Source organism: Dermochelys coriacea, chromosome 4, assembly GCF_009764565.3.
Source record: "Dermochelys coriacea isolate rDerCor1 chromosome 4, rDerCor1.pri.v4, whole genome shotgun sequence".
In the NCBI taxonomy this organism is placed as follows: domain Eukaryota; kingdom Metazoa; phylum Chordata; order Testudines; family Dermochelyidae; genus Dermochelys; species Dermochelys coriacea.
The window spans coordinates 113,186,046-113,210,897 of record NC_050071.1 but is presented as its reverse complement, the minus strand read 5'-3'; the positions used below and the strand labels follow the sequence as shown (position 1 = coordinate 113,210,897).

Sequence of the window (24,852 nt, the reverse complement as noted above, 5' to 3'; positions counted from 1 at the left end):
GACTAAGCTTCAGCCTAGCAGCCCCTTTATAGGACCAGCTGCGGCCTGATTGGGGCATGGCCCAGCTGCGGCCATTTCCCCCATCAGCCTAGCTTTTCTTGCCCTCAGCCCTGGCTCTCACCCAGGGCTGGCTTTTAAGCCTCACAGGGCAGGAGCGGGTAACCACCCCGCTACAGTGCCAAACAATGGAAACTTCCTTAAAATTATGGAGCTGATGGCTGAGTTTGATGCTGTACTCTAGAAGCATCGAAGAAGAGTCACCACCCAAGAAATGTACACACACCACTACCTTGGAAAAACAATTCAAAATGAGATCATAGAGCTACTGGCAACAAAAGTCAAACAGAAGATTGTGGCAGATCTGAAGTCAGCAAGATATTACTCTGTTATTCTGGACTGCACACGTGACATCAGCCATACGGAACAAATGATTTTAATGGTGCGTTTTGTAACAACAGGACCTAGTGAAAATGTCCCTGCAATGGTGACTATCAAAGAGCATTTTCTAGAATTTATTGACATTGATTATACTACAGGAGCTGGTATGACAAATGTGCTTCTTAAAAAGTTGGAAGATATGGGAATTGGGATAGCTGACATGAGAGGTCAGGGCTACGATAATGGTGCCAACATGAGAGGAAAGAACAGAGGAGTGCAGACACGGATCAGAGAGTTAAACCCTCGAGCTTTTTTTGTCCCAGGCAGTTCTCATTCATTGAACTTGGTGGTTAGTGATGCAGCATCAGCTTCTAGTGAGGCTGCTGAATTTTTAAATATAATTCAAAATATCTATGTATTTTTCTCTGCATCAACCCATTGATGGCAAATTTTGAAGCAACATCTGGAAACATCCTCTCTGACACTGAAACCACTGAGTGCCTCACATGGGAAAGTCGAGTGGAGGTGATCAAGCCTATCAAACACCAAATTGGGAAGATAGATGATGCCATAGTTGCTATTATGGAGGATAATGCTATGACAAGAACTGTTCATGGGAGAACAGTGGCAGAGGGAAATGGAATCACCAGAAACATAGATAACTTGAAATTTCTGTGTGGCTTAGTTTTGTGGCATGACATACTGTTTGAAATAAATGTTGTAAGCAGGAGACTCCAAGGTGTTGACCTTGATATATCTGGAGCAATGGAACAACTGGACAAAGCAAAGTCATACCTATAGTCTTACTGGTCAGATGAAGGACTTCAAAACATTCTGAAGAGTGCACAGAAGTTGCCCGAGGAACTTCACACTGAAGCTATTTTTCCACCCATTCAAGATTACAAGAGTCACCAAAGAAGACATTTTGATTATGAGGCATGGGATAATCCCCAAACAACAATTCAAAGTTGAATTATTTAACCAGGTGCTAGATTGTGCAATACAGTCAGTTGAAGAATGTTTCATGTAGCTCAAGGAGCACAGCAGTATATTTGGGATGTTGTATGATATTCCAAAACTCCTCACTATACCTGAAGAAGACCCACACCAGCAATGCAGGGCACTAGAGACAGTGTTGACACATGATGTGCACGATATTGATGCGAGTGATTTAGGTGATGAACTGAAAGCCCTTTCAAGATACATTTCATCAGGATCAATTTCAAAGGCTGTTCTGGAATATATGTCACAAATAAGATGACCTCCCTCTTTCCAAATGCTTTTGTTGCTCTGCACATACTTCCCCGATGAAGTGAGCTGTAGCTCACGAAAGCTTATGCTCTAATAAATTTGTTAGTCTCTAAGGTGCCACAAGTACTCCTTTTCTTTTTGCTAAAACTTCCTGTAACAGTTGCCAGAGGAGAACTCAGCTTCTCCAAGCAGAAGTTAATAAAAACACATCTGCGCTCCACAACGACACAGGAGAGGCTGGTCGGCCTGGTAACCATCTCAATAGAGCATGAGCTGGCCCAGACTGTGGACCTTCAGGAAGTAGTTCAAACCTTTGCAACCAAGAAGGCACAGAAGCACCACTTTGATTATTCAAACAGATAAAAATGCCAGTGTTTACTATGCAGACAAGAAAAGTTACATTTGCTGTCAGGCGTTTGAAAGTTAAGTGTTACTTAAAATTTTTGAACAAGGCATTTTAAGTTGTTAGTTCTCCTTTATTGGGGTAGGTAGCAGAGCAGTACCATAAGAGGAGTAGAACAGGAAAAAGGCAGAATTGAGATCTTTCAAAGTTTTGGTCCAAGCAAGGGGGCATGGAGGCGCTATTTGAGCTCCCCGCCTCAGTTGCCAAAATGTTGTAGGCTGGACTGCCTCCACCCCATCCTCTCAACAGAAACCAGAACTTTCAGAGCGCAGATTAACTTTTAGAAATTCGAACAATTTAAAAGCATGGAAATGTATAGTTAGTTCAATGGAACAACCTTAACTCTGCTCTGCAATGATTCCCTGAGGGCGGAAAAACAGATGAAAACTTTAATTTGTTAAAAAAATTAGTTTAATCTAATCTGGGACATGAGTATTATTAGGTACTGATTATTCCATGGCATCACTACAGGACTTGGGTAGTTTTTCTCTAGTAATTGCCTTGCACCTTCTGTAGTTTATGTATATACATGCAAAATAGCTGGAAATACTTGGGCAGAATCTGGCTGATGTTTTATATATTTGTTTTATAGAAACACAGTTGTCCGGGGAATCAGTAGGCTACATTTTTTATACACTGTTGGCACTCGGTTTGCCCAGATACATGGCAATTCAGGCAGCTGATTTTCAAAGGACCTAATGTATGAAATGAAAATATCTTCCCATAGTTGAATACATATGCCAAAATAATTCTTTTTGCTTAATTTTTCTGGGAATATCCCAAGTTTATTATCTTATAGATAAAGGTACCAATGTAAACCAAATATACTGTGACATCTTCCCTGTGATCCAGTGAGAATGTGGAACTCTTGGTTGTGTTGAAGCTGGCTCTGACCTAGCCATCAAGATATGTATAAGGGAGAAAACCTGTTAAAATTTAAATTTAAAGGGTTAGTAAAAATGCTGAGTTTTCATCCTGACCAAGAAATAAAATAAGAGGAAAAATATAATGATGTTAGTTCTTCCTCAGTGAAGGATATGCATAAATATTGAAGGGTGGATACCCTCATTAGTGCAGGTGTTTGGGCACACAGTCTCAGAATCTATACTACATACAGAACAGAAAGAAAATCTGAATCCTTCACTTCATCTACATCTTAAAAAGTCTGCATTGGAAAATCACCACTGTCATCCACAAATAAGTGGTTTCTCTCAAAGGATTCTGCAGACAGGAAAATGGAAGCTACCAACAAGAAGGAATTTTGAAGTTGTTTCAGTTTCCAGACATCAGTCTCTACCACCTGCTTGGGAAAGCAAGATGAAAAGTTTAGAATTTACACCTGGACCTGCTGCTTTGAAGTACAAGAGATGCCAAGTTAGCACCCGTTTAATTTTCTCTGCATAATGGTGACTAGAAATGACAACAAGTTAAAAAACTCTTAAAAGCTGGTATGCAATTAAATATACATGAGTTCTTCCTATACATATATATATATTGGAGGGAGGCCAGATTTACATGGTATTATTTCTTCCTGTTTCAATAAGAGTTATTCCTTTAGGTGTGTCCCATTGTGTTGCATGTTTCTTGGCATAGAAGTCTTGATTAATCATTCCAATATTACTGTATTTCATTCTCTGCACAATTAATATTATGAAACACATCATTATATTCATGCTGCTTGTCATAACTCCATGACATCAAATCTCTCTTGCCTTGTGACTGAAAATCAGTTTTAAGTGAAACTAACAAGAAGCGCATTTTTCTGCCACAAAGGTCTCTCTAACATTGCTCTATTCCTCTTTCCCATCCTTCATCTCTGGGTTGAATTTCACATTTGGTTTCTCCATTTGCATGCCTGAGCCCCTTTTGTGGGACATGGCTCAGGAAATTTTACTTGCATCTTTGGCTTCCTTTCCGTTAAATGACATTCCATAGTTTTAATCAGACATTCCCCGTTATTTGACACTTAAAAAATCCACTTTCATTCTTGCATAAATTGCTTACTGTATGTTGGAATTCCTCAAAGTGAGAGACTGATTTCACCAAACACAGGTCAAGAATGACACTGTAGTGTTTACTCTGAGCTTATTTTACAGACTCAATTGCCAGTGATGCTAAGTTTTGTAAAGACTATATTACCTTCCTAAGAGAGGCAAATCTTATCAGTGACTTTGCTGTATTACTGGAATTCTCACAGATGCTTAGTAAAAAATGGCTAGCTATAGTGGTCACCATTAAAATGTCCACATGTAATACAAGTAGTTTCAGAGATACTGCAATATTAACCTATCCTTGGAAAAGTAAATACTTACAACATCTCAGATATTATTTTGTGGAAACTGTTGGGAACTCCCTTTGCTTCAGTTCTTTTGAAATCCCCATGAGTAATACAGAGAGGCTCTTTGCACAGGCATGTCCCTTGAAAACATTCTCTAATGGTAGAAGGCACGTCTCTTTCAAGTAAGCTTGGTTCTTCGCGGTGCTGAGCACTTGCTGAACTCCCACAGTTCCTAAAGTGTGTGAGAGTTGAAGGTACTCAGTCCTTCTTAGGATTGTAACAGGAATATAATCATCTGAAGATTCACTTCTCTAAATACATCCCTGGTGGGCCATAATTAATATCATTCAGATGATCTCATTCACTAGCTCTGAGTGATTTAATGTATGAAATGCTCACAGGTATTTAGCATTTGAAAAATGTTAACATTTTAAATATTTTATAGAGCAGGAATATTTGAGTAACTCAAACATTTTTCATACATTTTATTGTTACCAAACCTTGCGTGGCCCATTTGCTTCATCATCATTGCCTATCACATGGAGAAAACCCCAGCTGCATAAAGAGGATTAAATCCAGAGCAGCACACTTCTGGATTTTCATGTAATCTGTTTCACTTGCTGTCAGATACCATGCAGCTGAAATGTCTTTTGGGATCCAGTTTCCTTTTCGATTGGTATGCAGACTAAAGCACTGAAATATATTTAGAAATGTACATTGGTGCTGTTAGCTCAGTCATTTGAGTACTATATATCTGAAAAACAATCAATTGATGAAATATCTCTGAATGTTGTAGAGTGTCCTGCAGTTTAACAGCCCTTTCCCCCATTTCTTATTAATACAAACATAAATCAAAAGTCTTGCCAAACAAATAGGTTTTACCCTATGATGTGAAGCTTTGTTGGACCACTGCTAAGTGTAAGTTCCAGATGCCTGACCCTGCCACCAAGAATGCCCTACCGTTAGTCATGGAAAGTTCTAACTCTGGAACCAACAGCAAGAGTAATAAAATAGATCTAACTCCCATTATGAGATATTGGGGGAGAAGTGATCTCAAACCTGACTGGCTCTCAGACACTGCACGACTTCTGCATATAACTGTTTCGATTTGCATTGACTTATTATAGTTTTTGAATGTTTGGATGACATACCTTCTGATAGATTCCATATAGTGAGCAAATAGATGACTACGTAAATTTTCATGAGTAGGCGGCAACACTATTCTTACATCATTCCCCAGCAGTGGTGCAACAGTTAAAAAGTTCTCATACTGATAAAAATGTAGCTGTAAAATACAAATAAAAAAATGGCTAAACAGATCCCAAGACTGAGACAGTGCCTGCTGAGCTTCAGTCCAAGAAGAATTTTTATGCCCAATTTTTTGTATAAACCTCAATATTGCAGTGTTTATAAAGGAAAAACTTTCCAGTGGGTACACTTAAAGAGTTATATAGTCAGTAGATAAGAGAGTACTGGTCTGAGTAGGGAATATTGCTAGAACAGTCATATCTTACAGTTTAATAAAAAGTTAAAAGGAATATTTTTAGTACTCCCACTGTCTTTTGGTTAAAGCATGGGACTGGGAATCAGGAGATCAAGGTTCTATTTCCCTCTCCACCACTGATTTGCTATGTGGCCTTGATCAGTTTATATCAGTCTCACTGCGCCTCTTTTTTCAGGGGATAGTAAAATGGTGATAATAGTTTCTACATCTCCAGAATACTATGCATCTGTTCATTTAACTGCTTTGAATTTCTCAGAAAGAAAGTACTAGAGAAATGAAAGAAAATAACCATTCTAGTCAAGTGATACTTATTTGAATATGTATACTCTGTTTTTCTCAGCATGTGAGACTCTTCCCATTACAGAAGCAGAAGTGTTAGAGATATTAGTCAGGTACTTAAATAAACACATTTAATTGCTTAAGGACAAAACATCCCGAAGGTAAGGATAGTCCAGTGGTCAAGTGCTAACTTGGCTGATTGGAGTTAAATTCTTTGCTCTGCCATAGACTTCCTGGGGGACCTTGGGAAAGTCACTTAGAGCCAGATTTTCAAAATGATTAGACACCTACAGATGCATTGTCAACTGGAACACCAGTCAAAAAGGACCCTCCCCAGCCTGGTGAAAATGAATAAGTGAGTGAGGGTGGGGGAGAGCGAGTGACGGAGGGAGGGGAGATGGAGTGAGTGGGGCAGGGCCTCAGAGAAGGGGCGGGGCAAGGGTGTTCATTTTTGTTCGGTAAGAAAGTTGGCAACCCTGGATGTAGATAGTGCATGGTGTTTTCAGAAGTATCTGAACATGTTAGGTGCCTTGCTGCCAATGGAATTTTGGTGTCTAACCAGTTTAGGTGTTTTTGAAAATACTACTAGGTGACTTCTTCATCTTTAGTGCCTAAATACCTTTGAAAATCTGACCCTCAGCCTCTCTGTGCCTGAATTCCTCATCTGTAAAATAGGGATAATGGTATTTCCAAGCAGGATAAATGAATTAAAGATTGTGAGGTGCTCACAATCTGCAGTGACAGGGGTCGTATAAGTACCTTAGATATAAAGTGTCAATACAGCTCCTGAGAGAGAAATTTGATCTGAAGCATGTAAATCTAATGAGAGGATGTTTTGAAAATTAGAATTATTCCAGATTAGAGTAATTTTTTAAATTTCAGAGTACTATTGCAAGGTCTGAAGGGGACAGATATTGAGTATGATTCCTTTTGTGAGCATCTTTTCTTTGTGGCTTGGACTCTGGTATCCAAGCAATGCAGGTGAAATGTTTCTTTGTTGCAGGATGTTTAGTCTTTTGTTCCAAAACAAGATAGTAAATTGAGTTCTTTATGATGATTAATGCTAGTATAGTATCTCTTGAAGATGGCATGGGATTCAGGAAAGTTTTTGCTTAAGAGGGCAAACAATTACACATAGCTCTGCTGAAAAGAAAGAGACTAATGCACAAACAAAAGAACTTGAGGAACAAATTGAAATGATCTATCTACAGCTCTACTTTGCAAAGATTTTCCTAATGAGCTGCTGAGAAGAAAGTATAAACGCATTTAGTTTTAAAAGGGCTCATTATGCTTTGCTCAGGACTAGAGCCTCGTTTTATAAACAAAGAATGTAGGAAAGTACACATTTAAACAAAAGAAAATGGTCAGACTGTCCTGACAAATAGACCTCAAAATGTTTCTTTAGTTTCTGACCCTCTGAAGATGAATGTAATATTTATGCAATGTTTCAGCCACTCTCATATCTCAGAGTTTCAAGAAGAGAAAATCAGGTAATTTTAAAATATACATCACAGTTTCTGACTCTTCCCTTGCAATGCTCAATGATTGATTACTCAGCTGTCTTTAGTTGAGGCAAATCAGGAGTAGCTCACTAAAGAAAATGTGGCATTTGAAGGGTGCATTAGCACTTAGTGGGAAAGGTTAAATGTACTGTGCTTTGAAAAACCAGCATTGTAGCTCTTGGCAAGGAAAAATTACAGTCGGTGCACTTAAAAAGTTCCTTCCAGTGTTAGCAATATATCCAGTTCCAATGATATTCCCTGTACCGAAAATGGGCAGTACCATGAAAATTGGTGATATATCTGCAACTGGAGTTAACCTTAAGTGCATACACTGCATTTGCCAGCAGTGCTGTCCTCAGTGGATGGATGGATGCATGAGATAGAGTGGATAAAACAAACAAACAAAACACCTCATTGTTTTCATAGATTTTTAAAGTCAGTAGTAACCATTATGTTTATTTGATCTGACCTATTGCATAACATAGACTATAGAATTTTACCCATTGATTCCTGCATCTAGCACAACAACTTGTTGTTGAACTAAAGTACATCTTCTAGAATGACATCTAACCTTGATTTCAAGACTCCAAATGATGAAGAATTTACCACACCCCTTAGTAATCTGTTCCAATGGCTAGTTGTCTTTTCTGTTAAAAATTTGCATCTTATTTCCACTTTAAACTTTGCTGACTTCAAGCCAGTGAAACTACTTTTGCCTTTGTTAACTGAAAATCTCTCTAGTATCAGGCTAAGACAGCACTGAAGGCTGTCCTAACTTGGACCCTTGTTGCATCAACCGTGTGGGGCATTGCAGTGGTGCAGAATTGCCAATCAGCGCAAAGTGGGCATAGCCTGGCATATGGATCTATCTGGCTTCTTTGTGGGCTAGCTGGGGTAATGGTGCCATAGAACAGGTATGAATCAGATTGACTCCCTGTCTTTGCCAGGAAGGAACTGATTTTCAGTAAGTGGAGGCCTGAGGTCTGTTTGAATTTCTGTGCCTTTTGTATGCTTGCATTTTATTATGATATCACATGTGAATTATGCATTTTTGCTCACAAATGGATATTTAGATCCCCTTGGACAAGTGGAGGCCAGATATGTTCCACAATTGCACTGATTTTACACACAAAGTAGGCATGCAAGTGCACACAGACAAATGCATATGGAACTGGATCTTCAACTTTCTGATCACGGAAGAAAACATAAAATCAGCACTGATAAAGTTTGCAGGTGACCCACAGGTTGAGAGAGTGATTAATGATGAAGAGGACAGTTCACTGGTTTACAGCTATCTGGATTGGTTGGTAAGGTGGGCACAAACAAGCTATGCATTTTAATACAGCCAAATGTAAAATTATACATCTAGGGACAAAGAATATAGGCCCTATTTTCAGAGATGGGGGACTCTATCTTGGGAAGCAGAACCGCTGGAAACTTGGGGTCATGAAGGATAATCAGTGGAACATGAGCTCCCAGTGTGATGCTATGGCCAAGAGGGCTAATGCAATCCTTGGATGCATCTTGAGTAGGAATAGGAAGGTAATATTACCTCTATATTTGGCACTGGTACAACTGCTACTGGAATATTGTTTTCACTTATGTCCACAATTTCAAGGAGGATATTGATAAACTGGAGAGGGTTCAGAGAAGACCCAGAAGAATGATTAAAGGATTGGAAAACATGCCTTATAGTGAGGCACTCCAGATGCTCAGTCTGTTTATTTTAAGAAAGAAAAAGGTTAAGGGGTAACTTGATCATTCTATAAATACCTACATGGGGGACAGAACTTTGATAATGGATGTGACATTGCATTCCATATGCTTTATGAAAATATGCTTATGAATGTGAATAGGTCGCTTGTAAGGTATCATTACAAAGCTTATGTATTTTCCATTTAGAAGGAGGGGTGGGGACCCAGAGAGACAAAGGATTCCTGCCTTGTGACAAAGCTATAAAAGGTGGTGGAGCAGGACAAAGGGGGTAACAGTCATGAGAAAGCCTCTGCTTTTCACCTAGGATGCCTGCTGGAACTGACAAGTGCTGTACCAGGGGAAAAGATTGGGCCCAGACTAAGAAGGAGACTAGTCTGTGAAAGAAGCTTATTGGAACATCTCTGAGGGTTACCTGTATTCAGTTTCTTAAATGTATTAGGCTTAGACTTGCGTGTTTTGTTTTACTTTGCTTGGTAACGTACTTTGTTCTGCCCGTTATTGCTTGAAGCCACTTAAATCCTACTTTTTATACTTAATAAAATCACTTTTGTTGATTAAGTGAGTAATACCTGGGGGAGCAAACAGCTGTGCATATCTCTCTATCAGTGTTATAGAGGGCGAACAATTTATGAGGTTACCCTGTATAATATATACCCTGTATACTTTATACAGAGTAAAATGGATTTATTTGGGGTTTGGATCCCACTGGGAGCTCGGTATCTGGGTACTGGAATCAGATAACCTGCAGAACTGTTTTCACTTAAAGCCTGCAGCTTTGGGGGTGTGCCCCGGACCCTGGGTCTGTGTTGCAGCAGGCTAGCATGTCTGGCTCAACAAGGCAGGGTTCTGAAAGCTGGCAGGGAAAACGGGCTCAAAGGTAATTTCAGCACATAAGTTGACAGTCCCAACAGTATCTCTGTGACCGAGCCCGTCACAAAGGGCTCTTCAACGTAGTTGATAAGGTATAATCCAATGGCTGGAAGCTGAAGCTAGACAAATTCAGATTTGAAATAAGGCACACATTTTTAACAGTGAGTGCAATGAAGCATTGCAACAACTTACCAATGATTATGGTACATTCTCCATCACAGGAAATTCTAAAAATGAAGATTAGATGTTTTTCTAAAAGACATTTCTCTAGTTCAAACAAAAAATAATTCAGGGAAGTTCTATGTCTTGGGTTATACAGGAGGTCAGACTAGCTGGTCCCTTCTGGCCATCTAGTCTATTAATATAAAAGGGAACTTCCTTGCAGTGTTGGAGGAGAGAAGGAGCAGAATTATCCCTTTCCTTCTCTTCAGGAGGCTATGCTTCCAAGGATCACTATGCCAACAGATTGCTGTGAGATAAGATACCAGGCTTAAGGGTAACATTTAATAGTTCCAGTTACTAAATTCCTCTTTCTTATCATCATCATCTTTGTTAAAAGAGCTTGCTCTCATGTTGACTCATTTTCTGGTCTCGTTTTACTGCCAGGTGTTCTGAAATCCCTCCAAAAATGGAAAATAAATCAACTAAAATTCTATCTTGATGCAGCCGCTGTCTGAATACAAATCACTATGAAGTAGATAACAGGGCTGCCAAACAGACAGAAAAGACAATCTTCTTGTGTCTCTGATGTTATTGAGGGTATAAATAACAGAACAGAAAGTCAAACCAACCACAGGACCATATTCACTCCTGGAATAAACAGGCATCAATCCTATTGAACTGAATTTGGAAACTCCATATGGTTGAATTCGTCCTGTCAAGTTTCAAAAATGGCAAAACAGCATGCTTTGTAAATCTTTTCATTCCAGCAGTCTGATTCTGTTGGTGAAAAGTGCACCATAATTCCTAGCAATGGAAAGGAGTCACACTAATGATATAGTTTATATGTGTAATTAAGCTGAAGTTTTTGCTGTCTCTTCAGCTTTAATTTCCACAGGTTGAAAGAAGAGAAAATAAATGAAACTTTAATGGAGAGACATTAGACACCTCCCCTACTGAATGCACTTAGTAGTATATTATATATGTGTGTATAATACATTGCACATGAAAGGTGCCAAATTGATAGCACTGAAGATGAGTCTTAATTTATTTACTGATCAGGTATAGTCCAGGTAGTGACAGCTACCCTACCTTAACCAACAAATGTGCTCAAGCTTGACCAGAAAGAACCACTTCTTGGGGAAAGAGACTCTTATCCAATCTATCTCTGCATTTCTGAAGTGCTTGTCATACTCCTGTCTAGACTCTGTATGTATATTGTAGATGTTCAGGTCTGTCCAGAACAGGCATTGTGTAAAAACATAAAAGGCAATAATGTTAATCTGGAGAAAAGCAAGACTTTCCTATTTAAGGCTTTGTTCTAGCCTCACATCATGCCATAAGGGGGAAGTATTATTAGGATTTCAAGAATGTGTGTGATCCTAAATGCGCTGTGTGCGGTAATATCTAGGAACACTGGAGAGAGCTACAGAGACAGTAATAGCCTTAATTAGGAATTTCCTGTGTTACATTGGTTTAAATCAGACCCCGAGGGGTGTATTTTCAGCAAAGTGGAGGCCATGAAAAGATGTCAAACATTTTCTCACACCAGCAAATTTTTTAGTGTTGTAGGTTTAACTACTCTATTGCACAACAGATCAAATGGTTTGATTTGTGACTACTCAGATTTGTACCTGAAAAAAATGAGGCTGTGTCACTGGCAATTTGGTCCTTTGCATAACTGACTGTTTTTAGTGGTAACTTAACATTAAAGCGAACAAATTCCAACTCCTTCCCCCCAAATTATTTTTATTAACATATTGGTATAATGGGTCCAAACATAATTTTCACTAGGTACAGTATGAAGTGATGGGGACGGGAAAGATTTTCCAGTGAGATTGGAACAGCTCCTAGACAATCTTGGCAAAAAAATGACATGACACCCTATCTCACAAAGTACAAGTAAGTGAAAAAATCTCTCACTGTATACAGGTATGTCAAGCATACTGGATTTCCAGTAGTGACTCTTCTGTTAAATGTATAAGACAGTTTCCATTGTAACCATGATTTTCACCCCTCACACCCAGGACAATTCTTTGGAAACTTTGAAGTTTCATAAACTGACATGCTACTTCCTTTGCCATTATGATTTGTGTTGGGGAACATTTCCTACTACATTTGTTGTTTAGCCAAAAAGCTATATTTCTTCGTCCATCATGAGGGCAGAGTTGAGATTAGCTCAAATGGTGCATGCAAAGCATTCCTCAGCAGCTATTTAAGCAAGCTTTGGCTATTTCTATAGAACCTTTAAAATTCTTCAATCTGCCTCATTCACTATAAAATACAGTGAAGATGTAACCATGATCAAGGCTGAAAGGAAGATATCCTGACCTCTGTTTCCCTCTCCTGATGAATACCTTGGTTTTAATATCCTAGAGGACACAAGTTCAAAACTTCTGCTGTAACAATATGTATAAACCCCATGTCCTTTTGTAACTCTCAGTATTGCCAATCACAAGTGTTCAGAAATCACAAGCCCATGACAATCAAGAGATTGGCTTAAATCATAAGATTTTAAATAAATTCACAGCCTGTGACCTGTCCATGACTTGTACTATATACCCCTTACTAAATCTGGGCGGGGAGGGGGTAGCCCAGGGGTGCCGCAGGTGCTTGTAGGGGGATAACCTGGGGGGTGCTGTGGGTGCTCGGGGGGAGAGAGCCCCGGGGGGCACCATGGGTGTTGTGGGGGGAGGGGGAATGGCAATGCATGGGCCGGGACAATAGCTGGTGCTGAGGGTGGGTGTTGGTAGGGCTGGCAGGCTCCCTACCATCGGCTGGGAACTGCAGCCAGTGGGAGTTGGGGGCAGTGCCTGTGGGTGGAGGCACCGTGTGGAGCTAGGAGCTGAGGGAGGATCATGTTGCTGTTTCCAGGAGCCCCCATGATAAGTGTCACCCAGACCCCTCACACCTGCTCGCACCCCAACCCCTAGTCCTGTTGCTGCTGGGGGTGGGGAGGCAGTGGCCCGAGACTGCCCCAGCAGCAGCCTGTGCGGCTGGCCCAAGGGCTGCCTGTGCTGCTGAGGTGGCCCCAGGACCAGCTGCACAGGCCGTGGCAGAAGTCACAGAGGTCCCGAAAGTCACAGAATCTGTGACTTCCGTGACCTTTGTGACAAACTCGTAGCCTTAGTTTTAAGGTAAGAAACATTAGAGAAAAAGTAAGAAAAATGTGCTGAATGTACATTGTATCTGAAAATGACTTCCATAAGAACATAAGAATAGTCATACTGAGTCAGACCAATGATCTATCTGGCCCAGGATCCTGTCTTCTGACAGTGGCTGGAACGAGGTGCTTCAGAGAGAATGAACAGAACAGGGCAGTTCATCAAGTGATGCATATCCTGTTGTTCAGCTCCAGGACCTGGTAGTCAGAGGCTACCTGGTAGTCAGAGCATGGGGTTGTATCCCTGATCATCTTGGCTAATAACCACTGATGGACCTGTCCTCCATGAACTTATCTAATTCTTTTCTGAACCCAGTTATAGTTTTGGTCTTCACAACATCACTGACAAAGAGTTCTACAGGTTCACTGTGCGTTGTGTGATGAAGTAATTCCTTTTGTTAAACCTGCTGCCTATTAATTCCATTGGGTTACCCCTGGGTTTTTGTGTTATGTGAAGAGGCAAATAACACTTCCCTATTCAGTTTCTCCACACCATTCATAATTTTATAGACCTCTGTCTTATCCCCCTTAATTGTCTCTTTTCTAAACTGAATAGTCCCAGTCTTTTTATTCTTCCCTTATATAGAAACTGTTCCCTACCCCTAATCATTTTTGTTGCCCATCTCTGTTCTTTTTCCAATGCTAATAGATCTTTTTGAGATGTGGCAACCAGAACTGCATGCAGTATTCAGGGTGTGAGCGTACCATGGATTTATATAGTGGAATGATGACATTTTCTGTCCTATTTTCTATCCCTTTTCTGATGGTTCCTAATATTCTGTTAGTTTTTTTGACTGCCATTACAACTGAGCAGATGTTTTCAGAGAACAATCCACAATGAATCCAAGATTTCTTTCTTGAATGATAACAGCTAATATAGACCCCATCATTTTCTATGTATAGTTGGGATTATGTTTGCCAATGTGTATTACTTTTGCATTTATCAGCATTGAATTTAATCTGCCATTTTGTTGCTCAGTCACCCAATTTAATGAGATCCCCTTGTAACTCTTTGCAGTCAGTTTTGGATTTACCTATCTTGAGTCATTTTGTAATTTTGTAGAAAACATAGTAAGAGAACCAAAAAAGAGCCACCATGGCTAAACAACAAAGTAAAAGAAGCAGTGAGAGGCAAAAAGGCATCCTTTAAAAAGTGGAAGTTAAATCTTAGTGAGGAAAATAAAAAGGAGCATAAACACTGGCAAATGAATTTAGAAGGCTAAAAAAGAACTTGAGGAACAGTAAGCCAAAGACTCAAAAAGTAATAGCAAATTTTCTTTTTTAAGTACATCAGAAGCAGGAAGCCTGCTAAACAATCGGTGGGGCCACTGGACAATTGAGGTACTAAGGGAGCACTCAAGGACGAAAAGGCTATTGTGGAGAAACTAAATGAATTCTTTGCATCGTTCTTCACAGCTGAGGATGTGAGGGAGATTCCCAAATCTGAGCCATTCTTTTTAGGTGACATATCTGCAAGCTGGGACAGTTCCTCAGATTTGTCACCTAAAAAGAATGACTTAGGTGTGGGAATCTCCCTCACTTCCTATGCAGTGAAGACCAATGCAAAGAATTCATTTATCTTTTCCATAACGGTCTTGCTTCCTTAAGTGCTCCATTAGCACCTTTGTTATCCAGTTGTCCCACTGATTGTTTGGCAGGCTTCCTGCTTCTGATGGATTTTTTTTTATGTTAGTTTTGTGGATTTTGCTAGTTGCTTGTCAAATTCTTTTTTGGCCTGCCGCATTATACTTTTACATTTGACTTGCCGGAGTTTATGGTCTTTTCAATTTTCCTCACTAGGATTTGACTTCTAATTTTTAAAGGTTGCCTTTTTGCCTCTGTCAGCCTCTTTTACTCTGTGTAGCCATGGTGGCATTTTTTTCTTCTCTTGCTGTTTTTGTTTTTAATTTGGGGGTATACATTTAATCTGAGCCTCTATTATTTTGCTTTTGAAAGGTTTCCATGCAGCTTGCAGGCATCTTATTCTTGTGACTGTTACTTTTAATTGCTGTTTAACTAGCTTCCTCATTTTTGTGTAGTTCCCCTTTTTGAAGTTAAATGCCCTTACAAAGAAGTTGCTATTACTGAGCAGTTCAGCTATATTCACCTTTTGGACCACATGTTGTTCTCCACTTTGGACTAAATAAAGACTTGCCTCTCCTCTTGGGGGTTCCAGGACAGGCTGCTCCAAGAAGCAGTCATTAATGGTGTCTAGTAATTTTATCACTACATCCTGTCCTGAGTTGATAGGTACCCAGTCAATATGGGGATAGTTGAAATCCCCCATTATTGACTTTTTTTTTTCTATTTTTATAGCCTCTCTAATCTTCCTGAGTATTTCACAATCACCGTCACTATCCTGGTCATGTGGTTGGTAGTATAGTCCTACTGCTATACTCTTATTAATCAAATATGGAACTTATATCCATAGAAATTCCGTGGTTTGATTCATTTAAAATATCTATTATATTTACTTCTATACTTTCATTCACATATAGTGCCACTCCCCCACCAACACAACCTACTCTGTCATTCCTATATATTTCATAACCTGTGTCCCATTGATTATTATTGTTCCACAAAGTTGCTATGATGCTCACTATATCAATATCCTCATTTAATACCAGATACTCAAGTTCACCCATCTCCGTGTTTAGACTTGTAGCATTTGTATACAAACACTTATGAAATTTGTCAATATTTAGTTGTCTGCTTTCATGTGATGTAATTGAATGAGACTCTTTTTTGTTTGACTCTATCTCTTCAGTTCCTGCTTGTACTTTCACAGGTTTGAGTAGCAGCCGTGTTAGTCTGTATTCGCAAAAAGAAAAGGAGTACTTGTGGCACCTTAGAGACTAACAAATTTATTAGAGCATAAGCTTTCGTGAGCTACAGCTCACTTCATCGGATGCATTTGGTGGAAAAAACAGAGGAGAGATTTATATACACACACACAGAGAACATGAAACAATGGGTTTATCATACACACTGTAAGGAGAGTGATCACTTAAGATAAGCCATCACCAGCAGCAGGGAGGGGAAAGGAGGAAAACCTTCCATGGTGACAAGCAGGTAGGCTAATTCCAGCAGTTAACAAGAATATCAGAGGAACAGTGGGGGGTGGGGTGGGGGGGAGAAATACCATGGGGAAATAGTTTTACTTTGTGTAATGACTCATCCATTCCCAGTCTCTATTCAAGCCTAAGTTAATTGTATCCAGTTTGCAAATTAATTCCAATTCAGCAGTCTCTCGTTGGAGTCTGTTTTTGAAGCTTTTTTGTTGAAGTATAGCCACTCTTAGGTCTGTGATCGAGTGACCAGAGAGATTGAAGTGTTCTCCAACTGGTTTTTGAATGTTATAATTCTTGACGTCTGATTTGTGTCCATTCATTCTTTTACGTAGAGACTGTCCAGTTTGGCCAATGTACATGGCAGAGGGGCATTGCTGGCACATGATGGCATATATCACATTGGTAGATGCGCAGGTGAACGAGCCTCTGATAGTGTGGCTGATGTGATTAGGCCCTATGATGGTATCCCCTGAATAGATATGTGGACAGAGTTGGCAACGGGCTTTGTTGCAAGGATAGGTTCCTGGGTTAGTGGTTCTGTTGTGTGGTGTGTGGTTGCTGGTGAGTATTTGCTTCAGATTGGGGGGCTGTCTGTAAGCAAGGACTGGTCTGTCTCCCAAGATCTGTGAGAGTGATGGCTCGTCCTTCAGGATAGGTTGTAGATCCTTGATGATGCGTTGGAGAGGTTTTAGTTGGGGGCTGAAGGTGATGGCTAGTGGCGTTCTGTTGTTTTCTTTGTTGGGCCTGTCCTGTAGTAGGTGACTTCTGGGTACTCTTCTGGCTCTGTCAATCTGTTTCTTCACTTCAGCAGGTGGGTATTGTAGTTGTAGGAATGCATGATAGAGATCTTGTAGGTGTTTGTCTCTGTCTAAGGGGTTGGAGCAAATGCGGTTATATCGTAGCGCTTGGCTGTAGACAATAGATCGAGTGGTATGATCTGGATGAAAGCTAGAGGCATGTTGGTAGGAATAGCGGTCAGTAGGTTTCCGATACAGGGTGGTGTTTATGTGACCATCGCTTATTAGCACCGTAGTGTCCAGGAAGTGGATCTCTTGTGTGGACTGGTCCAGGCTGAGGTTGATGGTGGGATGGAAATTGTTGAAATCATGGTGGAATTCCTCAAGAGCTTCTTTTCCATGGGTCCAGATGATGAAGATGTCATCAATGTAGCGCAAGTAGAGTAGGGGCATTAGGGGACGAGAGCTGAGGAAGCGTTGTTCTAAGTCAGCCATAAAAATGTTGGCATACTGTGGGGCCATGTGGGTACCCATCGCAGTGCCGCTGATTTGAAGGTATACATTGTCACCAAATGTGAAATAGTTATGGGTGAGGACAAAGTCACAAAGTTCAGCCACCAGGTTAGCCGTGACAGTATCGGGGATACTGTTCCTGACGGCTTGTAGTCCATCTTTGTGTGGAATGTTGGTGTAGAGGGCTTCTACATCCATAGTGGCTAGGATGGTGTTTTTAGGAAGATCACCAATGGACTGTAGTTTCCTCAGGAAGTCAGTGGTGTCTCGAAGATAGCTGGGAGTGCTGGTAACGAAGGGCCTGAGGAGGGAGTCTACATAGCCAGACAATCCTGCTGTCAGGGTGCCAATGCCTGAGATGATGGGGCGTCCAGGATTTCCAGGTTTATGGATCTTGGGTAGCAGATAGAATACCCCAGGTCGGGGCTCCAGGGGTGTGTCTGTGCGGATTTGTTCTTGTGCTTTTTCAGGGAGTTTCTTGAGCAAATGCTGTAGTTTCTTTTGGTAACTCTCAGTGGGATCAGAGGGTAATGGCTTGTAGAAAGTGGTGTTGGAGAGCTGCCTAGTAGCCTCTTGTTCATACTCCGACCTATTCATGATGACGACAGCACCTCCTTTGTCAGCCTTTTTGATTATGATGTCAGAGTTGTTTCTGAGGCTGTGGATGGCACTGTGTTCTGCATGGCTGAGGTTATGGGGTAAGCGATGCTGCTTTTCCACGATTTCAGCTCGTGCACGTCGGCGGAAGCAGTCTATGTAGAAATCCAGGCTGCTGTTTCGACCTTCAGGAGGAGTCCACCCAGAATCCTTCTTTTTGTAGTGTTGGCAGGAAGGTCTCTGTGGGTTAATATGTTGGTCAGAGGTGTGTTGGAAATATTCCTTGAGTCTGAGACGTCGAAAATAGGATTCTAGGTCACCACAGAACTGTATCATGTTCGTGGGGGTGGAGGGGCAAAAGGAGAGGCCCCGAGATAGGACAGATTCTTCTGCTGGGCTAAGAGTATAGTTGGATAGATTAACAATATTGCTGGGTGGGTTACGGGAACCATTGTTGTGGCCCCTTGTGGCATATAGTAGTTTAGATAGCTTAGTGTCCTTTTTCTTTTGTAGAGAAGCAAAGTGTGTTTTGTAAATGGCTTGTCTAGTTTTTGTAAAGTCCAGCAACGAGGAAGTTTGTGTGGAAGGTTGGTTCTTTATGCTGGTGATGGCTTATCTTAAGTGATCACTCTCCTTACAGTGTGTATGATAAACCCATTGTTTCATGTTCTCTGTGTGTGTATATAAATCTCTCCTCTGTTTTTTCCACCAAATGCATCCGATGAAGTGAGCTGTAGCTCACGAAAGCTTATGCTCTAATAAATTTGTTAGTCTCTAAGGTGCCACAAGTACTCCTTTTCTTTTTGCTTGTACTTTATCAACTTCTATCCTCTCCACTTTACTAGGATATAGAGAATCCCCATTTCAGAGATCCTCCCCTAACAGATGTCTCTGTCTGAACTATGTGCTCGTCTGTCCCTGATGGCTTTTCCCCAGCCCTTAGTTTAAAAACTCCTCTACAACTTTTAAATTTTACAATCCAGCAATCTGGTTCCATTTTCGTTTTGGTGGAGCCCATCTTTTCCAAAATGTTCCCCAGTTCCTAATCAACCTCAGTTCCTCCTCCTAACACCATCCTTATCCATGCATTGAGACCTTGAGGTAGCAGAACAGCGGAGTGTAGTGGGCCCTGTGCTTGGAACTGGAAGCATTTTAGAGAATGCTACCATGGAGGTCCTGGACTTTAATTTCTTACCTAGCAGACCAAATTTGGCCTCCAGGACCTCTCTTCTACCTTTCCTTATGTCATTGGTACCGACATATACCACAGCCACCAGCTACTCTCCAATATTGCACATACATCTGTCCGAATGTCTTGAGAGGTCCGCAACATTAGCACCCAGCAGGCAATTTACCATGCAGTTCTCCGAGCCATCACAAACAAAACTATCTATAAAAAAGAAAAGGAGTACTTGTGGCACCTTAGAGACTAACAAATTTATTTGAGCATAAGCTTTCGTGAGCTATAGCTCACGCATCCGATGAAGTGAACTGTAGCTCACGAAAGCTTATGCTTAAATAAATTTGTTAGTCTCTAAGGTGCCACAAGTACTCCTTTTTTTTTTTGCGAATACAGACTAACACGGCTGCTACTCTGAAAACTATCTATATTTCTAAAAATGGAACCTCCAATTACTTTTACCTGTCTCTTCCTAATAACTGGGGCCTACTCCCCCGGAGTGGTATCCTCAGTGGGAGACGATACCCTGACATCTGCAAGGAAGGTTCCAACTATGGTATCATTTCCCTCTGCTCCAGCTTAGTGTTCTCCTTCCCCAAGACTTTCATCCTTCTCAAGAGTATTGTCAGGGGGTAAATTAAATTTGATTTTAGCTAGGTTTATCATCAGTACCATAAAATAATAGGAGGAGAAAATAACATGCATAATTAAAACGTACATTGTTCTTAAAAAGAATAAACAATTATTACAATCTATTTAGTACAAAGTAGATTAAACTATGTATTGTGACACAATCAATTTATTTGAAATAACTGTATTGCATTAACCTGTCTGTGTCCTCCAAGATGTCTTTGAAACTGAGATGCTAGCTAGCATGCTCAATAAAGTAAGGTACAAAAAGGGAATAGAGGGACAGTAGTGAGAGAGAAGAAAATACTATTCATTCATGATGTGGACTTTTTAAAATCCAATTTATCTGCTCCCTTCTATGTGCAAATCAAAGAATTAACAGGTGATGGAACAGACCTCTGGCTATGCCACATACTTCATAAATGTATACAAGTTCTTGGCTACATTTAGTTCTAGACTGCAGCAGAACAACTTTTGTCTCAGTCTTTTTAATAGTCCTTTTAGGTCCTGATTCAGTAAAGCACTTAATCACATGCGCACATGCTGCTTAAAGTTAAGCACATATTTAAGTGTTTTGCTGAATCAGGGCCTTAGTGGGGGAGGAAGTAAGGAGTGGCATCTAGATCTTGATCCTAGAAGTTACTGAGTATCGTCAATTCCCATTGATATCACTCATCATTTCATAGATTCATAGAATTAAGGTCAGAAGGGACCTTTGTAGTCACTGAGATCACAGCAGATTTTATTAACACCATGGAAACTATGCCAGCATAGTTATGTTGATGTAGCTATGTTGACATAACCCTGTAGTGTAGATGCAGCCTACACCAGTGGAAGGAGTTATTCCATTAGTCTAGGAACATCACCTACTCAAATGATGCATCTATGTTGACAAAACCATTCTTCCGTTGACATAGCTATGCCCACCTAACCCCTAATGAAGATGCAGCTATGTTGATTGGGGTGAGGTTTTTCACACTCTTGATGCATGCAACTATGTTAACCTAACTTTTAAGTGTAAACTAAACCTTAGAAATACATGTGGTGTTGATTTAAAGACTGCAAGTGATGGAGAACCCACCACTTTCCTAGGTAAGTTGTTCTAATGGTTAATTACCAACCTTGTTTTTTTTTAAAGCACCTTATTTCTAGTATGAATTTGTCTAGTTTCAGCTTCCAATCACTGAATCTTGTTATGCCTTTTTCTGCTTTATTAACAAGCTGTAAACTATTGGAAATTTCTTCCCCATATAGGTACTTATAGGCCATGATCAAATCATCCTCTTAACCATCTCTTGGATATGCTAAGTGGTTTGAGCTTCTTAAGTCTCAGTATAAGGTATATTTTCCAGACTTTAACTCATTCTTGCAGTCCTTTTCTGAACCCTTTCCAATTTGTCAACATCTTTTTGAATGTCTGGGTACCATGCCTGGATACAATATTCCAATAATGGTCTCACTAATACTCAGTAGTACTACCTCCCTACTTTACTTGTTATATAATTGCTTTTGCTTCAAGATCACATTTGTCCTCTTAGCTTAGTTCATTGGTTGGTTCAGTTGGTTCTTTCATTATCGCTAAGTCATTTTCAGTATCACTGTATTCCAAGATGCAATCCTCTATCTTGTAAATGTAACCTACATTCTTTGTTCCTAGATCTATGACTTTGCATTTGTATGACTTTATTAAATCTCATGATGTTCAAACAAGCCCATCTTACCAAGTAATCCAGACTGGTCTGTAACTCAGCACCTCACAAAATCAGATATGTGGAGTCTACAAAAGGGGTCTTTCAATAGTATGCCAGGTTCTGACTCTCAGCTGGCAGCCAGCATTTCTACAGTGATATCCTAGTGAGGGTGTCTTCTTGATGGACACAAAAATGAGGAGTGACTGTGTCTAATTTCTTCATATGTGATTTTCCCTTGTTCATTGTTTGCTTTTTAAAGGTGAGACTATTATCTTACAGCAATGGGCTGATGAGGTTTGGTGGCTTGTTGCTGAGGTAGATTGCTCTGATGCAGTGAAATTAAGACTGCCTAAATGTTTCTAGCTGTTGGGCCCGATACAGCGTCCTTTACTCACATGTGCAGTCCCACTGAACGTATTAAGGGCAAAATCCTGCCATTTCTCCTGGTAAAGGGCACTTACTCCTGGTGAATAGTACCTTACTTTGACTAGTCATATCTGTTTACTTGTGAAGTATGTAAATTAGTACTCACCATGAGTAAAGGTGGAAGAATCTAGGCCCAAATCAGTGGGACTACTCGCATGAGTAATGTCTTCTATACTGGGTTAAAAATCAGAACATTGCTGACTTATAACAGACATTATCTGAAAGTAGCAATGACAGGTTATAACTCTTAGGTTTATCACTGTCAGGGACTATATGTCTTGAACCCTGACCTGTAGGGCTCTTAAGAGCTAGGTAGTCCCAACCTGCCACTTAGTACCCTGCTAATAGTGCCTAGAATAGGCACTGAACTCTAGCAGAGAGTGTCAGTCCTGGGCTCTCATTGGTGGAACCCTGGGGATCCTGATTGGTCCCCAGCCTCTATTTAACCCAAGCACAGGTACTGGAAGTTGTCCATGCAACTGGGTTCTCCCTGCTTTGGACTGCTTCCCATGTTATACCTGTTCCTGCTGCTTGTTTCCTGGTAACCTGATTCTGCCTCCCTTCTGACAACTGACTCTCAGTTTGCTCTCTGTCCTGTCTCAGAGTCTGATCTGGTATTGGACCTGGTCTGACTCCTGCTCTGACCACTAAGTCAGATCGCCCATGTCCTGGTCATGACAATATCTCAGTGAAGGGAGAGTGATCGGGAGATAATTAGCAAGCTTAACTAATTTGGGTCTTTCATGGAAAAATCTGAATCACATTATCCAAGAAGTTCTGGAATGCTTCATTCCTCATTGTCATGTCCTTTTTGACTTTAGAATCTCAGCAGTTTGGCAGCAATCTTAATTCTAAACTGTGCTTAGTTTGCTGAGTTAACTGTTGGATAGACCTCTAAGAATTTTCTAATCATGATAAATCATGAGAGGAAACCTTCCTGGCAGAAAAGAAATAGGCTAAATGATTTATCACAGAGAATACAGCTCATTAGTTTATGATAAGGCCAGTTCCAACTGTTTTAAACTGTTGAGAATTATTCACCGATGCCCATTCTATGATGATAAAATGATCTGCGGATGCATTTAAAAAAACACCCTACAACAATACAGTTACACAATTAACAAGTAGGAACTATTTAATAAGTGGTAGTTAAACTTTGATATGTTAATATGAAATTTATCCCCAGATAAAAAACACTGCCACCAAATTAAATAAAAACTTTGAACCAAAGACTAAAAGAAAAGAAAAGGAAAGGAAAATACAAGGGCCAAAGTTTTAAATAGGGATGTCTCAAGTTAGGCTCCTAAATCCTTATTTAGGTGCCTGTGTAAGTGGTGTGCTTTTAAAATGTGCTGAGCTTTTAGAAGTCTCTAAGAGCTGTTGGGTACTCAGCACTTTGAAAATCAGGCTACTTATTTAGGCACTTAATAGCCTAACTTTATGCACTGATTTTGAAAAATGTTGGACTGTTTTCTTTTTTTCTGTTCTGAGGCATTCTTAATATTCTAAGCCAGGCATAGCAAACTCATGTCATGGGAAAGACCTGAATTACATTTGAAACTTAAGATCTGTAAGCTGGGAACACAAATTATATACTATAGTTGATTCACAGAATAACTCTAATGGAAATCAGTAAGAATTCTGAGCAAAGGTTATGGGTAAAATACAGCCCAAACCATTCACCTGTTTATCCACATAGTCAATTAAAACTTCAGCCAGAGGGACATTTATATCAGAAAGATATGAGCAACTGAGATAAAGGGGACATGTTAGGGTAACAAAGAAAAAGCATATCCTTGGAATTTATGAACAGAAACTTCTGCTCAGGGTTTTATTTCAACATGCCAAAAAATAGGAGGAAAAATGTACCTATAGTCTCTCAGAAACTGGTTTGGACACCTGTGATAGGTGTTTACCATGAAATCTATACAAAAAATAAAATTAATGAAGCAAAGAAACTGGGTTCTAGTCTATATAGGTTTTTATATCATGCGTGTCACAATAGCATCTGAGTACTTTCCAGTCATGCATTAAGCCAGGTGACTTGATCCATCATCTGTTGTTTGTTCTCTTGTCCTCTCCCCAGAGGGAGAAGTGTGTGCAATGGAGAATCTTGTTTTGGTAATATGTTTGGTATATACATGTTGCTATATGTTTATATTAGAGAAGGCAAGATCAAAGAAATGCATGTTGGACCTGAAAGTTATGAGGTTTGTGTTTGTCCTTTGTTCCTGGGGGAGTTCATTTCATAGTCTTGGTCCACGTGTGGAGAAAGTTCTGTCTTTTGAATGGACACGCTTTACTCTTATAATTGAATTCCATTGTTGTAGAATAGCAGAGTTGTTGACCACAGTCTTCATCCTGGAGCTTTAAACAATCTTTTAGGTATCCTGGGCTGAGGTTGTGCAGTGCTTTGAAGATAAAGAATGAGACCTTGAACTTGATTTGAGATTCTATGGGAAGCCAATGTAGGGAGTGGAGGACAGGCTGTATGTGTTCCTCGT

At 40.2% G+C, this 24,852-nt stretch overlaps 1 long non-coding RNA gene across 1 annotated transcript; it reads right to left on the bottom strand.

Moving 5' to 3' along the window:
• Positions 1-9,491: 9,491 nt before the first annotated feature.
• Positions 9,492-21,730, bottom strand: LOC122459920. The gene is made up of 3 exons (XR_006280904.1): positions 21,719-21,730; positions 10,389-10,391; positions 9,492-9,723 (listed from the first exon to the last, which is right to left on the bottom strand). It is a non-coding gene; the product is annotated as an uncharacterized LOC122459920 (long non-coding RNA).
• Positions 21,731-24,852: the final 3,122 nt, after the last annotated feature.